The sequence below is a fragment of the Tachypleus tridentatus genome, chromosome 12 (genome assembly GCF_004210375.1).
Source record: "Tachypleus tridentatus isolate NWPU-2018 chromosome 12, ASM421037v1, whole genome shotgun sequence".
NCBI lineage: Eukaryota > Metazoa > Arthropoda > Merostomata > Xiphosura > Limulidae > Tachypleus > Tachypleus tridentatus.
In genome coordinates this window covers 114,894,503-114,910,123 of record NC_134836.1, presented here as the reverse complement: position 1 = coordinate 114,910,123, position 15,621 = coordinate 114,894,503, and positions in this window count along the sequence as shown.

The following is a 15,621-nucleotide window of genomic DNA, read 5'->3' as shown; positions in this document are numbered from 1 at the left end:
AATGATGGGTAAGCCTGTTCACTAGTTTAATATTGTGTGTTATATAATGATGGGTAAGTTTGTTCACTAGTTTAATATTGTGTGTTATATAACGATGGGTAAGTCTGTTCACTAGTTTAATATTATGTGTTATATAATGATGGGTAAGTCTGTTCACAAGTTTAATATTGTGTGTTATATAATAATGGGTAAGTCTGTTCACAAGCTTAATATTATGTGTTATATAATGATGGGTAAGTCTGTTCACAAGCTTAATATTATGTGTTATATAATGATGGGTAAGTCTGTTCACTAGTTTAATATTGTGTGTTATATAATGATGGGTAAGTCTGTTCACTAGTTTAATATTGTGTGTTATATAATGATGGGTAAGCCTGTTCACTAGTTTAATATTGTGTGTTATATAATGATGGGTAAGTTTGTTCACTAGTTTAATATTGTGTGTTATATAATGATGGGTAAGTCTGTTCACTAGTTTAATATTATGTGTTATATAATGATGGGTAAGTCTGTTCACAAGTTTAATATTGTGTGTTATATAATAATGGGTAAGTCTGTTCACAAGCTTAATATTATGTGTTATATAATGATGGGTAAGTCTGTTCACAAGCTTAATATTATGTGTTATATAATGATGGGTAAGTCTGTTCACAAGTTTAATATTATGTGTTATATAATGATGGGTAAGTCTGTTCACTAGTTTAATATTGTGTGTTATATAATGATGGGTAAGTCTGTTCACAAGTTTAATATTATATGTTATATAATGATGGATAAGTCTGTTCACTAGCTTAATATTATGTGGTATATAATGATGGGTAAGTCTGTTCACTAGTTTAATATTATGTGTTATATAATGATGGGTAAGTCTGTTCACTAGTTTAATATTATGTGTTATATAATGATGGGTAAGTCTGTTCACTAGTTTAATATTGTGTGTTGTATAATGATGGGTAAACCTGTTCACTAGTTTAATATTATGTGTTATATAATGATGGGTAAGTCTGTTCACTAGTTTAATATTATGTGTTATATAATGATGGGTAAGTCTGTTCACTAGTTTAATATTATGTGTTATATAATGATGGGTAAGTCAGTTCACAAGTTTAATATTATGTGGTATATAATGATGGGTAAGACTGTTCACTAGTTTAATATTATGTGTTATATAATGATGGGTAAGACTGTTCACTAGTTTAATATTATGTGTTATATAATGATAGGTAAGTCTGTTCACTATTTTAATATTATGTGTTATATAATGATGGGTAAGTCTGTTCACTAGTTTAATATTGTGTGTTGTATAATGATGGATAAGTCTGTTCACTAGTTTAATATTATGTGTTGTATAATGATAGGTAAGTCTGTTCACTAGTTTAATATTATGTGTTATATAATGGTGGGTAAGTTTGTTCACTAGTTTAATATTGTGTGTTGTATAATGATGGGTAAACCTGTTAACTAGTTTAATATTGTGTGTTATATAATAATGAGTAAACGTGTTCACTATTTTAATGTTGTGTGTTATATAATGATGGGTAAGTCTGTTCACTAGTTTAATATTATGTGTTATATAATGATGGGTATGTCTGTTCACTAGTTTAATGTTGTGTGTTATATAATGATGGGTAAGTCTGTTCACAAGTTTAATATTATGTGTTATATAATGATGGGTAAGTCTGTTCAATAGTTTAATATTGTGTGTTATATAATGATGGGTAAGTCTGTTCACAAGTTTAATATTATGTGTTATATAATGATGGATAAGTCTGTTCACTAGTTTAATATTGTGTGTTGTATGATGAATGGTAAGCTTGTTTACTAGTTTAATATTATGTGTTATGATTATGGATAAGCCTGTTTACTAGCTCAGTAGTATGTGTTATAATTATGGGTAAGCCTGTTTAGTTGTTTTGAGTTACTTTTTACCCAGGAAAGTCTTCTAACACATTAACTCGTTAAGAAATAAAAATGTATATGTATTTTTTTACCTCAGTATATTTGTGATTATATAAAAAACTTCCTTGCCTTAACTTGTCGAGAGTCGCATAAACATTTGATTAAATGACATATGTATTCTGTATAAAAAGCGGACAGTATCAACATATACATGTCACAGTTTGTAGTCAAGTTTAGTTCTTATCTTGAATGTCCGTAGAATAATTTGGTGATAAAAACTTGTCTTTCAGCTTTTAAGCGCATGAAGTATCTCTGAAGAAAATAGAAAGTGGTTTTATTTTGTAAACACTGAACATATTGCACCAGCTGTGTTTTATTCGCTGATTCTTTGCCTTTATTTATTTTCGTTGTGTTTAAACTATGACAAAGCGTTTTATTCTATCGGTAACCGAGTCTAATTAAATTAGTTGAATATTAAATTTGAGTAAAGCCATTCAGAGACAGGGTCCAACCGAAGGAAGCTAATATTAGATTTTTATTCCTCTTTTCTTCGTGTTTTAAACAGCAGATTCTAAAGTCGCTCACTCTTATAAAATAATAATAACACAATAATAACAGATACAACTAGTGTCTTAAAGTTTGTTTTGGAATTTCGCACAAAGCTACTCGAGGGCTATCTCTGCTAGCCGTCCCTAATTTAGCAGTGTAAGACTAGAGGGAAGGCAGCTAGTCATCACCACCCACCGCCAACTCTTGGGCTACTCTTTTACCAACGAATAGTGGGATTGACCGTCACATTATACGCCCCCACGGCTGGGAGGGCGAGCATGTTTAACGCGACGCGGGCGCGAACCCGCGACGCTCGGATTACGAGTCGCACGCCTTACGCGCTTGGCCATGCCAGGCCATGAGTCTTAAAGTATTTGAAACTTTGCTAGTGCAAACTTATGAAAAAATACTGTTCGAGTATAAGATACTAATGATAATTAAATATTACAATCACAAACAAACAAATATTACATATTAATGGATTTATTGAAGATATTTTAAATAAAATTATGAAATTATTCTATAATAAATACAAAATAATCACTAAAAATATTTAATTAAAAATAAGGTAATCTAAGAACTTGGCACTACTTTATGCGGATGTACACCTTAAGCTGCATATAAAAGCACAACAGTCACAGTAAACTATCACTTTGCTGATGTCGTGTTAATTAGTGCCTCTACCATATTGAGGGGAGGAATGCTGACTTCAAGATATAAGCTTTATCTCACTTACCCTCAAATGGCAATACCTTATTTTCATGTTTTCATTATTTTTCATCTTTTTATGTTTATCTTTTTCTTATTCTAACTTGGGAGAGCAGTCGCTTTCCCATAAATGTCTGCAGGCAGTGATGAGTGATATAGATATGGAACGTTGTGGACTTCAGCACTCACATCTCGCTCTCCTAATTTCTAATCGTCTTATGTAAGACAAGCAAATTGGAGGTTAAGACTGATAAATGATGCATCCCCACCGCAATGTGGGTCCTACATTTCAGTCAGGCTTGAAACTTTTATGGTTATATATATATATATGTATATACATAGAAAAATAGCTATAACACAAAACTCTATACTGACTGAACTTGAACATAAAACACGTTAAAAGATTAGAAATATAAATAAACTTTTAAGCAAATAGTTGGATTGATAGTGAATTGTTCACCACTCTTTCTTTGTCACGATTTTTTTGGTAAATTATTATTTTGTTTAATAAAATCTCATATATTTGAAAGTTACAATGCGCTTAAAAAATAAGCAACATATCTTATTGTTGAAACGAGAGATGAGGGCTTATTTTAGTTTGGTACGTTTCGGTTTAGTACACTGATTCTGAAACTCCGCGTTTCTTTAAGAGTTTCGTACAACGTTTATATCTCCTAAAATCTAGTAACCTGTCAAGAACGTTCCATTACCTTTGATATATTTAGAAAGTTCTTGAATTTTGTAATATGACTGCAAACACTTGATAAAAGTAAATAAAAGGTGGTAATACGTAAAACATTATACCAGTAGAGATAATGCTGTAAATGATACATATATATGAGTACGTATAAATGTACGTATGGTAGTTCAGATCATTGTTGAATAATGAAGGAGAAAAAGGTGTAATAGACAAGTGCTACAGAAGCGCCACTTTTATTTTCATTTTGCGGAAATGAGCCACACCAGCGTACAGTCACGTGCTGATAGTTTATGACATGACATCCAGTGAATCAGAAAGTGCTACACTAGTATAAACCGACAATACAGTATTAAGCGACTTTCACAATATAAATAGCGTGTAACAAACAAGTGAAACTCGAAGGTTTTACATATCAAGTTCCTTCCATGTTTAAACAGAACTTGTGTACACGACTCTGGTGACGGTATGTGTAACTAACGGTGTTAATAATAGACGTGATCCACGTATAAAACATAATTTATTCATTGGTGGTGGTCCAGCATGGCCAGGTAGATAAAATACTCGACTCATAATCTGAAGGTCGCGGGTTCGAATCACCGTCACAACAAACATGCTCACCCCTTCAGTCGTGGGGGCGTTATAATGTGACGCTCAATCCCACTATTCGTTGGTAATAGAGTAGCTCAGCAGTTGGCGGTGGGTGGTGATGACTAGCTACCTTCCCTCTAGTCTTACACTGGAAAATTAGGGACGGCTAGTGCAGATAGTTCCCGTGTAGCTTTACTCGAAATTCAAAACAAAAACAAAACAAACATTGATGGCACCCTGACTGCCAGCAAGTAAAAGCAGATTCTGATGTATAACGTTATTTCCTGAGGAACGGACTCATCGGGTGGGAATTTATATTCCAGTAAAACAATGATTCCAAGCATACAGTAAACGCGATGAAACGATATTTTGACGGAAAGAAGCCTATGAAACACCAGCGACCATGTTTGGCCTGCACAAAGCCTCGACGTAAACGTTCTCGAGTCTGCAAAGGCTAATGTAAAACTGAGAGAGTCAAAAGACGGAGAAAAACTTGGGCTGAGCTTCACATTCTGTGAAGCAGGTTTAATTTGTGTGTATAGCGTATTGTACAACGAACTCGCTTTTTTTTTTTTCTCTAGTAATATTTGTACCCTTACTAAAATATCTACTTGCCATTTCTCGTTTATTTTGACTCACTTATTTGTTTCCGTAATAATTTTCATTAATGTATACATGTGAAAAAAAGTGTAAAAAACACGTGGTTTTACTCAAAGACATATTTAACACGATTTGTTTTTATTCACGTTGTATGCACACTTGAATAAAACTTAGGTGATTATATCTCAATAATTTCTGGTTCGAATATAAATTACAACGTAACTCCCCTACCAAATAACTTCTAATAACCTTTAAAACAAAAATAATTAATACATAGTACTGTTTTATTCATTTATTTACTGTAAATAAATATATTAAAGAGATTATTTTCTAGAACATTGTTAGTAACTTGAAATTTTTTTATTTATAACGCAACAGACCACGAACATGGGATGATAATACGTCAAGTACTAGTCTCTTTATCTTAATAAGAAATACAATATTTTACAAGAACGTTACCAATATATCAAGAGCATTTCAGGATACTTGGCTTGGCACGGTCTAATTATTATGATGCTGGATTCATAGTACGAGAGTCGTAGGTTCGAATCCCCTTTACCGAACATGCTTGCCCTTTCAGCCATGAGAACGTCATAATGTGACAGTTAATCTCACTATTGATTGTTAAGAGTAACCCCAAAGTTGGCGGTGGGTGGTGTTGAGTATCTGCCTTCCCTCAAAAAACCAACCAAACAACGCAATGAATAACAAAATTACTTTTAAATCACACTTTACTCGTTGCGGTTGTTTGTTTTTCTGAATTTCGCCCAAAACCACACGAGGGCTATCTGCGCTAGCCTAATTTAGCTAGGCTAATTTAGGCTACACTAATTTAGTAGTGTAAGACTAGAGTGAAGGCAGCTAGTCATCACCACCAACCGCCAACTCTTGGACTATTGTTTTTATGGGATTGACCGTCACTTTATAACACCACCACGGTTGAAAGGGCGACCATGTTTGGTATGACTTGGATTCGAACCCGCGATCCTCGGATTACGAGTCGAGTGTCTTAACCAGATGGCCATGCCGGGCATACACTTTACTTAACAAATAATTATAATTTAGTAAATGATTATGATAATCAAGTGAAGCTTGATGTAAATTTTCCTTCACCCAAATAAGAACTTGTCATTTTAAACAAGTATTCTAATAAATCATAAAAAACACTCACTTTACCACTCTCTTCACTCCAAGTCTCCCGACACATATAATAATCTTCCCCAGCCCATCGAAACTTCTCCGCTCGGCTCTGGATCAGTTGTACACAGGAGAATCCAAACGCAACCATCCATATGGCCACTAGAATACACAGACCTCTGGATTTTGTCCAACCCTTACGCAGCGGGTATACTACAGCGTAATATCTGTAATTGAAACTGAAAGCTGATAACCGTGGAAAAAAAAAAGTATGCTACAACCGAATGTCAGTGTTAAATAAATAATGACTAAAAAGAAAGAAAAGTTTAACGCTGAGGAACAATATTCGGTCCACCATTTTGACCCCGGATGACAAACACTTCTGGTGAGAATTGTTCGGTGGGGTCTTTATGGAAGAAACGTAAATACTAAATCTCAGTTGGGGAATATCTGTGCTGTTAGGCACATAATCACTGTAGTTTAATGAAGACAAGTTGCTTCTCTAACACACAGTATTATAACGAATCAACCATTTACAGGTCATGTGGTGACGTCAACTGGGACACTATAAATTTAAAACGCAAATTTAAATGTAAATCTCATTCAGATCTAATTTCACGTTAGGGGTTTCTTTCTGACATTACATGTTATAATTACCTAACTTTTGTTTCGCTATCCGTAGAGTAGATGAATTATGTAATATTATCGATTTATAGTCAACAATGTCTCCAGACCTAATGTATTAGAACCTTTAATACCACATGTGTTAGTCGAATGCAATTCATTAATTCTGTTACCTAAAATAAGCAGTTTCATTCGATATTTTTGAGCAAGACTTCGACGCCACCCAGTGGCACAGCGGTATGTCTGCGGATTCATACCGCTAAAAATCAGGTTTCGATACCCGTGGTGGGCAGAGCACAGATAGCCCATTGTGTAGCTTTGTGCTTACTTCCAAAGATTCACAGTCAATCGAAACTTTGACCTCATAGTACACCCCCTTCTCATAGGTACACCCCCTTCTCATAGTACCCCCTTACAATGAAGTCATTAATTTTGTAATCTCATAGTTTCCCTCCTCGACAATTTCGATCATTTCTGGTTACCTCAGAAGTGATTACGTTGTAGATGCAACTGTTTGTTAGTTGTATTACAAACAAGACGAAAATTAGCTGAAACTGAATAATATATACACTACTTTGAGACAGTTAAGGAACAATGACTCCTTCGTGATGTAATTAATTTAGGATATATTAATATAAACTGAAATTGCGATGCTCGAAGTACCCCATTTGAGATGAATATTATTATTTATTAATCGATGTAATAAGAGAGGGAGCTGTCTACTTGTTTTAGTGATGACTTTGACCGTCTTGTAGAACATGTTGCTTTCATAAGTGAACTACTGTTCATTCAGGTATGAAGCTAAAATAATAAACACTTGTCTACTATAAGCTCTTGGCTTTTCACTCAGCCAAGTGAAAAAAGTGGACACATGCCTACTAAAACGTATCCCGGCTCTTTCCATAATGTTAAATGGACTAGATCCTTATCTCACTGATTAATTTGTTGTTCCAGTGACTCCTTGGGCAGGTGATCTGTATTATTTACAACACATAAGTATTCCACCTTAATTGTCAGCCAACATAAAAGGATATGTGACATACCTGACTTTGAAATAGAAGAGACTGTAAGAGTCCGATTAATAGATACTTCAGTAATTCAAATAGGTACAGCTTCTTGGATTTACAAAATATACATTGTTTGAGGTTATCAAAACATGGTCATTACGTCATAAGTTTCTTCGGATGAATGTAACAACGACTGTAAGATCAGCACGATCGAAACAGTTTTATTTCAAACTGTGTTCTTTATGAATGGAATCTCAGCTAACCCTTGAGAATCTTACAGGTTCCTCACAGTAAAGAAATTAAACAGTCCTAACAGCCAAAGATAAAACAACGCTTTATTAATCCTTTCATAGCGAGTGTGCGTTTCTTCCAACAGCCGTACAATTTGTATTTTTCATGAAATGATTTGTACGGTGTCCTAAAAGTCAAGATTCATAGGGAAACGAAACATTTCTTATAATATTCTCGATTTAGTGTTCTTGAGGTCTCATTTTTGTCTCAACATAACATGTGAGCTTAAATTATATTTTCTCAGCACTGCAGTTACGCTATGTAAGAAATACATTTATACAGGCATGTGTACAACTGATCTGATGTTGGTTTAATCAAAATCTGTTCCCTTTTAGGGAAATAAATCTACAGGGAAGGAGCGTCTGAAATGTCACGTGAGAGAAATCTCATTTTTCTACGAGACTAAACTTTTGAAACACGTTGTTTCTTTATTTTGCATCTGTGAGGGCTATCTGCGCTAGCTGTCCCTAATTTAGCAGGGTAAGCCTAGAGAGAAGGCAGTTAGTCATCACCACTCACCACCAACTCTTAGACTATTTACCAACGAATAGTCACATTATAACAACCCCATGGCTGAAAGGGCGAGCATGTTTGGTGTGACGGGGATTCGAACCCGCGACCGTCGGATTACGAGTCGAGTGCTTTAGCCACCTGGTTATGCCGGGCCTAATTATTTTTGTAGAAGAGATCTTCCAGTTAAACCATATTTAACTTTCTTTTATAATGATATATTTATTTTATTAGTATTTATGTTAGTTTTTTATTTTTTTTAGTTATTTCATAGTCAATAGAAATATGATAGATCTAACAGGGTTTAATTTAAATATTTGTATCTTATAACATTCTTTTTATCAAAATAACTTTACAAACCTTTATTTTGCCTTTCTCAAACAGTAACAAACACCTTTAATGCCTGTCTTCTTACATTAGAGATAGACTAAGTAAGAAACACGTACATAAAATGTTTAGGTTTTGGTTTTATGTAGTTATTTTAATACGCGTTGTAAGAAATGACTGAATGGTTTAACAAACGATAGTAGTTCGTATGGCTTCTGGCTCATTTCTACTAAACATAATCTATCCCATGTTATTCAAGATGCGAGTTTACGGCTATTCATATATTTATCTTCAGATTCGATGTCAGTAGTTACAGCTGTTAATAACAGAGGGCATTCTTCGTTTTTAATTTATTCCGCGTGTACAGATTTTGTCTTATCAGGCTCTTAAGGCACGCTGGTTCATCTTTTCATGTAGGTGATTTGTTACTCTCTGTCGATTATCAGAGACACCAGCGCTGTCTACCTCTTCTGACACATTCCGTCGACTTCTGAACGTTTATACGAAGAATGAGGACTGTTGTGTCGTTTAGCTCAATGGGTAATGTATTTCAGTTCATCCTGACTCACATATTTTCACCGACTGTGAAAATTACTACTATAGAAAACGTAATTCTGTTTCTAAGAGATATTAATCCTGTTGTTACGTTTTCTAATCTTTACTGACTAAATAACGTACCTAATACTGAATTTAACGAATATCTGAATGCCTTTTGTTTGTACGTTGTTGTCTTTGCCTTCACAAGCGTCGAAATAAAATCGAATGTTATTATTTCTGCGAAGCAACATAATTTGAGTTTTTATTATTATTTCGTTGCATCTCACTTCGATATCACCTCGGCTAATAAGTCTTTTTTTTTTTTCATGGTTTTCGCTTTGTAGCTTTAGTAAATTAAATATATCGGTACACAAACTGTATACCACACAGAAAGTAGTCCAGTAACCCACGACTTACCGGAACGTATTGTGGCCATTACGTTGAAAACATCGCATGAAACACAAAACTAGCTACTTAAACATCAAATAAAAATAATTTCAGCTACACTGGCGCTAATAACAAGGATCTCCAGTATAAACCGGAGAAAGGAAATGGGTTGCAGCGGGCTTGTTAAGAACAGTATGTTGCCAACACAGTCAACTTTGATAAACTAGTTAAGAAAGTTCTAGAAAAATAAGAAAGGTCCCACCACTTCAAATTGTGATATAATAACAAGTATACCATATAACATCTTACCTCTTGATATCGTGATCCAGTAATAAGTATATTATATAATATCTTACTACTCAATATCGTGATCCAATAACAAGTATAATATATATTACAACTCAATATCGTGATATATTAACAAGTATATATAATGTTACTACTCAATATCGTGATCCAATAACAAGTATAATATATATTACTACTCAATATCGTGATATATTAACAAGTATATATAATATCTTACTACTCAATATCGTGATGCAATAACAAGTATATTATATACGTTACTATTCAATATCGTGATCCAATAACAAGTATATATAATATGTTACTACTCAATAATGTGATCCAATAACAAATATATTATATAATATCTTACCATTCAATATCGTGACTGAGTAACAGGTATGTTATATACCTCAACACTCGAAAGCGTAATCCAATATCAAGTGTGTCATATATCTCAGTACTCAAAATTGTAATCCAGTAACAAGTATGTGATATATCTCAACACTCAAGATCGCAATTCAGTAACAAGTATGTTATATATCTCACCACTCATGATTGTAATCCAGTGACAAGTATGTGATATATCTCACCACTAAAGATCGTAATCCACTTACAGGTACAGTCATATGAAAAAGTTAGGACACCCTATGAAAGCCTGTGTATATTTGTAACATTTTATATATATAGATATATAATCTCAATTTTAACAATACTGAGAGATTATAGGAATATAACTAAACAATTAAAACTGAAGAAAAGACTTTTCAAGATCTTCTGTAAATGTAATTCTAAAAAAATGCATATTCTAACTGAGGAAAAAGTTAGGACACCTTACCCCTAACAGCTAGTATTACCCCCTTTGGCTGAAATAACTGCAGTGAGACGCTTCTTGTAGCCATCTACCAGTCTCTGACATCAGTTTGAAGAAAGTGTGTCCCACTCCTCAATGCAGAATTCTGTCAGCTGTGAGATGTTTGAGGAGTTTCTTGCATGTACAGCCCGTTTCAAGTCACCTCACAGCATCTCAATGGGATTAAGATCTGGGCTTTGACTCGGCCATTCCAGGACTCTCCATTTCTTAGTTTTCAGCCAGTCCTTGGTGGAGTTACTGGTATGTTTTGGGTCATTGTCGTGTTACAGGGTACAGTTCCGCTTCAGCTTTAATTTTCTCACAAATGGTCTCACATATTTCTCAAGCATCCTCTGATACACAGTAGAATTAATGGTGGATTCTATGATTGTGAGCTGTCCAGGTCCAGCAGCCCCAAACCGTGACACTTCCACCTCCATGCTTCACAGTTGGTATGAGGTTCTTTTCCTGGAATGCTGTATTTGGTTTACGCCAAACATGTCCTCTGTTCTGATGTCCAAATAATTCAATTTTGGACTCATCTGTCCAAAGAACATTATTCCAAAAGTCCTGGTCTTTGTCTACATTCTCTCTGGCAAACTTCAGTCTGGTCTTGATGTTTCTCTTAGAGAGCAAAGGTTTCCTCTTTGCACACCTCCCATGCAAGTTACACTTGTGCAGTCTCTTTTCGATTGTAGAAGCATGCACTTTCACATCAACAGTAGCCAGAGCCTGCTGTAGATCCCGTGAGGATGTTTGGAGACCTCTTTTAGCATCTTGCGGTCTGCTCTCGGGGTGAACTTGCTTGGACGACCAGACCTGGGCATGTTGGTAGTTGTTTAGAAAGCCTTCCACTTGTTGACTATTTTCCAGACAGTGGAATGGATGATTTCAAACTCTTTTGGGATCTTTTTAAATCCCTTACTAGACTCATAAGCTGCTACAATTTTCTTTCTGAAGGCCTCAAACAGCTTATTTGCTCTCACCATGGTGTTCACTCTCACTTCAACAGTCAGGAGCACACCAAACTAAATGCCTAAGGTTTAAATAGGGCAAGCCTCATTCAAAATGCTGAGTAACGATCTTCTTATCGTGTGCACTTGGTGTGATACACGTGTGTGTGAGTTGAGCCATTTTAAGTGGGAATAAATATGGGGGTGTCCTAACTTTTTCCTCAGTTAGAATATGCATTTTTGTAAAATTACATTTACAGAAGATCTTGAAAAGTCTTTTCTTCAGTTTTAATTGTTTAGTTATATTCCTATAATCTCATAGTATTGTTAAAATTGAGATTAAATATCAATATATCCAAAAATGTTACACAAATACACAGGCTTTCATAGGGTGTCCTAACTTTTTCACATGACTGTATGCCATATATCTCACCACTCAAGATCAAAATCCAATAACAAGTATGCCATATATCTCACCACTCAAGATCAAAATCCAATAACAAGTATGTCATATATCTCACCACTCAAGATCAAAATCCAGTAACAATGCCATGCCATATATCTCACCACTCAAGATCAAAATCCAATAACAAGTATGTCATATATCTCACCACTCAAGATCAAAATCCAATAACAAGTATGTCATATATCTCACCACTCAGGATCGTAATCCAGTAACAAATATGTCATATATCTCACCACTCAAGATCAAAATCCAATAACAAGTATGCCATATATCTCACCACTCAAGATCAAAATCCAATAACAAGTATGTCATATATCTCACCACTCAAGATCAAAATCCAATAACAAGTATGTCATATATCTCACCACTCAAGATCAAAATCCAATAACAAGTATGTCATATATCTCACCACTCAAGATCAAAATCCAATAACAAGTATGTCATATATCTCACCACTCAGGATCGTAATCCAGTAACAAGTATGTCATATATCTCACCACTCAAGATCAAAATCCAATAACAAATATGTCATATATCTCACCACTCAAGATCAAAATCCAATAACAAGTATGCCATATATCTCACCACTCAAGATCAAAATCCAGTAACAAGTATGTCATATATCTCACCACTCAGGATCGTAATCCAGTAACAAATATGTCATATATCTCAGCACTCAATATTGTAATCCAGTAACAAATATGTCATATATCTCAGCACTCAATATTGTAATCCAGTAACGAATGTGTGTTTTACACTCTAATCACTAAACATATATGATCCAGTAACGATTGTTGTTTTGAGTTCTAGCAGCTAAAATAACGATTATATTTCATGCTACCACTCAATATTGTGATCAAACAGAAATCAGTCCTTCTAGTATCCTGCCGTTCAAAGTTGTAACCACACATATTTTTTTTACAAATAATACGCCTTTTAAACCACTATTATTGATCGTAGGAACACTTAAAACTTAAATCTGTCAGTTTATTGTTCATAACAATGATGTAAAACTGCGAGATCAAGCTAACGATGATACAGTGTGTATGTAAGGCTAAATATAACATCTATTATATAGACCACCTTGTGTGACGGTTAAACGTTTCTTATTCGATAATATACATAATATTTAATGATTTACAATTCGTCATTTAAAGGAATTACAGTTACAGTAACGTCTTATAAACTTACCAGTCATATCTGACTGTCAACTATATTGTATACTGTCTATAACGTCTGAGAAACTTACCAGTCATATCTGACTATCAGTCATATTGTATACTGTCTATAACGTCTGTTAAACTTACCACTCATATCTGACTGTCAACTATATTGTATACTGTCTATAACGTCTTATAAACTTACCAGTCATATCTGACTGTCAACCATATTGTATACTATCTATAACGTCTGATAAACTTACCAGTCATATCTGACTGTCAACCATATTGTATACTATCTATAACGTCTGATACACTTACCACACATATCTGACTGTCAGCCATATTGTATACTGTCTATAACGTCTGATAAACTTACCAGTCATATCTGACTGTCAACCATATTGTATACTGTCTATAACGTCTTATAAACTTACCAGTCATATCTGACTGTCGTCCATATTGTATACTGTCTATAACGTCTTATAAACTTACCAGTCATATCTGACTGTCGTCCATATTGTATACTGTCTATAACGTCTGATAAACTTACCAGTCATATCTGACTGTCGTCCATATTGTATACTGTCTATAACGTCTTATAAACTTACCAGTCATATCTCGACTGTCGTCCATATTGTATACTGTCTATTAGCGCTTACCGCATACGCGTCGTCATAAACTTACAGGAGTCATATCTGACTGTCAACCATATTGTATACTGTCTATAACGTCTTATAAACTTAACAGTCATATCTGACTGTCAACCATATTGTATACTGTCTATAACGTCTGATACACTTACCAGTCATATCTGACTGTCAGCCATATTGTTATGTATACTGTCTATAACGTCTTAAAACTTACAATCATATCTGACTGTCATCCATATTGTACATACTGTCTATAACGTCTTATAAACTTACCAGTCATATCTGACTGCTGTCTGCAATATTGTATACTGTCTATAACGTATTATGGAGTCAAACTTACCAGTCATATCTGACTGTCAACAATATTGTATACTGTCTATAACGTCTTATAAACTTACCAATCATCTCTGACTACCAACAATATTGTATACTGTCTATAACGTCTGATAAACTTACCACTCATATCTGACTGTCAACCATATTGTATACTGTCTATAACGTCTGATAAACTTACCAATCAACTCTGACTGTCATCCATATTGTATACTGTCTATAACGTCTGATAAACTTACCAGTCATATCTGACTGTCAACCATATTGTATACTGTCTATAACGTCTGATAAACTTACCAGTCATATCTGACTGTCAACCATATTGTATACTGTCTATAACGTCTGATAAACTTACCAGTCATATCTGACTATCAACCATATTGTATATTGTCTATAACGTCTGATAAACTTACCAATCAATATCTGATGTCGCATCCATATTGTATATTGTCTATAACGTCTGATAAACTTACCAGTCATATCTGACTATCAACCATATTGTATATTGTCTATAACGTCTGATAAACTTACCAATCAACTCAGATTATCGTCCATATTGTATATTGTCCATAACGTCTGATAAACTTACCAGTCATATCTGACTGTCAACCATATTGTATATTGTCCATAACGTCTGATAAACTTACCAGTCATATCTGACTGTCAACCATATTGTATGCTGTCTATAACGTCTGATAAACTTACCAATCAACTCTGACTGTCATCCATATTGTATACTGTCTATAACGTCTGATAAACTTACCAGTCATATCTGACTGTCAACCATATTGTATACTGTCCATAACGTCTGATAAACTTACCAGTCATATCTGACTGTCAACCATATTGTATACTGTCTATAACGTCTGATAAACTTACCAATCAACTCTGACTGTCATCCATATTGTACATTGTCCATAACGTCTGATAAACTTACCAGTCATATCTGACTATCAACAATATTGTATACTGTCTATAACGTCTGATAAACTTACCACTCATATCTGACTGTCATCCATATTGTATATTGTCCATAACGTCTGATAAACTT